The sequence below is a fragment of the Amblyraja radiata genome, chromosome 29 (assembly GCF_010909765.2).
Source record: "Amblyraja radiata isolate CabotCenter1 chromosome 29, sAmbRad1.1.pri, whole genome shotgun sequence".
In the NCBI taxonomy this organism is placed as follows: Eukaryota; Metazoa; Chordata; class Chondrichthyes; order Rajiformes; family Rajidae; genus Amblyraja; species Amblyraja radiata.
This window is the reverse complement of record NC_045984.1, coordinates 10,978,067-10,981,541: the sequence shown is the minus strand read 5'-3', so window position 1 is coordinate 10,981,541 and position 3,475 is coordinate 10,978,067. Positions and strand designations below refer to the sequence as shown.

Sequence of the window (3,475 nt, the reverse complement as noted above, 5' to 3'; positions counted from 1 at the left end):
CATAAGCACAGATCCTGCTACCTGGCACTTACCAAACCAGTCCTAAAAAACTGGACGAAGTGTTCAAACTATTCGGCACAAGAGGGCAGAGTCTGGAATGAGCACCACACTAAACCAGACAGCAGTACCTCTACGTGTCCACCAGGGGCGTCTACCTCATGGTACTGGTGAAAGCTCGGGGCCTGCATGCCAAACCTGTAGCATTTTAGGCCACGGCCCAGAGCAGGCCCCAGGGGAAAATGTGCCACCCCCCAACAAACATCGACATATGAGGAAAGGTTAATGACATATGAGGAAAGGTTAAGTAGGCTGGAACTCTACTCTTTGGAGTTTAGAAGAATGAGAGGCGATCTCATTGAAACATATAAGATCGTGAGGGGCCTTGATCGGGTGGATGCACCGAGGATGTTCCCAATGATCGGGGAAACTAGAACTAGGGGACATAGTTGCAGAATAAGGGGGGGCTCTTTTAAAACTGAGATGAGGAAGAACTTCTTCACCCAGAGGGTGGTTAATTTATGGAATTCACTGCCCCAGGGAGCAGTGGAAGCAGAAACTTTAAATATATTTAAGACTAAAATAGATGTTTTTTTAGCTGCCAAGGGGATAAGGGGCTACGGGGAGAGGGCAGGGATATGGACCTAGGTATGGTTAGTATAGTAAGACCTGAGTGATCTCCTGGACAAGTGTCGATCGCCTAGATTGGGGTCGGAGAGGAATTTCCCGGATTTTTTTCCCGAATTGGACCTGGGTTTTTATCCGGTTTTTTGCCTCCCCCAGGAGATCATGAGGTTTTTGGGGTGGAGAGGGGTGATAGCGGTATAAAGGGAAGGGTAGTGTCTTGTGTTCTGTGTCTTGTGTCTACTGTTTGTGGGTAAGTGTGTCTGTTTAGTGTTCAGCCATGAGCGAATGGCGGTGCGGGCTCGACGGACCTGGTGGTCTACTCTCGCACCTACTTTCTATGTTTCTATGTTTCTATGTCCCTACAAGAACAAGGAACCAGAAACTGAAGAAAACAACAATGAAGACAGATAAGTATGGTTCCTACCATCACATAAAGGTTAAGGGTTGTACTAACAAGGGGTGGATGAATCACGCCTGGTTAGGAAGCTATCACTCTTGGTAGTTATATACCAAAAAATAAATACAAGGGGAATAGAATTAATATCTTGCCACCAATTCAGCAAGCACCCCAAGTGGTCTACCCTCCCACGATGGTGAACGTCGCACCATCGTTGATAAACCACTTGAGTATTTCACCAGGTATACCCATTCATGGGATTTGTAACTACTACCATGGATCCAAGGATACTTTATGGTAGACATCGACCTTGAAGATGCACACTATTCAGTACCTTCTCATATAAGTTTCGGATATACCGCAATTACCTGGATGGAGTAACCATGATGAGCATTGCGGCATTTAAGTCAAAGTTATCCAGAATCAACTAGCCCTGACACTTAGAAACATTCCGTCATGGCATGTCTATATATTAACGACAAACTATCCTTGGATACAGCTTTAGCTGCATCGCTTCTCGGCCTTTTGGCTAAGATCAAGTGTAGTATCTGTTCTTATCAGTTTAATAATCTGATACGTCCCTTATCTAGGGACCATATATTAAATTGAATTTTGGAACAGGGAGATGGAATAGGGGCTTGCTCCGTCCACTCCACGCATCGACCCAGTATTGCAGTGCCTCTGGGAACGGTGCACAAAATATATATCCAGATATTTACGTTGACCATCCACAACGTTGTTATCTGGTATTCATTAAGACTATCAGTCATGGTGCATTAACCACCAATCAACTACGTGGCAAAGTAATTGGGATATAGCAGCATTACCAGCTACTGAACTTTGTACCTTTCCTATGAGCTGAGATACTAGTGTTCAAAACTATCTCCATACCTGTAATATGGGGGCAAATGGATTAATCTGTAGTGTTATCATGGAATTTATCGGCAGGAAGGATTATGGTTGTACACTTCCACCTGTTTTGAGTAACATCTTATGTGTCCTGATGTGTTACTGAGCTTGTAATACTTAATGCCAATATGAATTGACTTAAACATGTTATATATTAACTTACTTAATTCTAGTGAAGCATTTGCTCAGTAATCCACCAAATTTGCATGTTCGTTTATAAGATAACAACATCAGTGGTGGCATATACCAAACCACTTGGGCGGAGAACATCGATATTAGGGGACAATTTATTAACAATTGGAAACCGTATGTCGTCAAACATGTTTGACCATCAGTAACTCACCTATCAGGTGAGCTAAATACTGTAAACATACATTTAAACCAAAAATATTTGCTGAAATCACTAAGCAATATGGACACCAGATATCGATTCCTTATATCCAATTAAATCACCACGTACTAACTTACGTCACATGAAACCAATCTCAAGGCAGCGGCAATGGAGACATTCCCGCGTATTGAGGGGTGGGGGGAACCTAATCTCTATGTTTTCCTTTCCTTCTACCTCTTCAATAGGTACTACGGCTTCATCAGTCGGGTACTACGCAAATTACAGTGGACCAAGTCCACAAGCATGGTTCCCAGTGATCCTCGACATGGTCATTAAAAGAATTGCAGAATTGGGAAGACCATTGCTGTGCTTGGATCAGGAGCACTATCAACCTGATGACAGCATTCCGTCGCATATCCTAGGGAACATACCTGAGGAGCATCAAGAAATGGTACACTGTTTCCAAAACAGGAATTACACATTCAACTATAACAAAAAACTGTACTGGAGCTCCTGGCAGGTCTTCACCACAATGAAGGACATGTTCTGTTAGCCTACTCAACTTGGGTACCGCTCACTGGTGATCAGATACAGGAGAGGTATATCAATCCATTCCCCAGAAATAGGTACACCCAAATTGGGATGTCAGTGAAATCCTGACATACCTTAGGGGATGATCACCAGCCAGGTCACTCACCCTGGAATAGCCTACCCTGAAGATGGACATGCTGGTGGCCTTACATCAACACAAAGAGCCAGCTCTCCCATCTACTGCGATGGGACAACATGGTTATAACACCAGATAGTGTCACATGCCCATTCAAGGGTTGGCCAAACAGAACAGACCAGGAACATCAGGTCCAGTCATGAAATTCCGGGCATACCCACCTGAACCATGTTTTATGTGTCATGACCCACTTAGAGATCGACACAATAAGGAATACCGAAGGAGAGGAAAAAGCCTTATGGGTCAGCCACAGGAAACCTCATGGTCGGGTGACGAGCTAAACTATCTCTAGTGGCTCAAGCAGGTACTGGGAGTTGCTGGAGTAAATACTAACGTGTATAAAATCTTATTCCACCAGAACAGCTTCCACGTCAGTAACTAAGAGGATGGACGAGCCTATGGACCACATCCTGGCTACTGCAGGGTGGTCTAGGGAGTATACGTTCCAAACTTTTATAACAAACCACTGACAGAACCTGTATCGTTT

At 44.0% G+C, this 3,475-nt stretch overlaps 1 non-coding gene across 1 annotated transcript; it reads left to right on the top strand.

The window, feature by feature from the left end:
* Window positions 1-1,530: 1,530 nt before the first annotated feature.
* On the top strand, window positions 1,531-1,722 carry LOC116989757. The gene has a single exon (XR_004416312.1). It is a non-coding gene; the product is annotated as a U2 spliceosomal RNA (small nuclear RNA).
* Window positions 1,723-3,475: the final 1,753 nt, after the last annotated feature.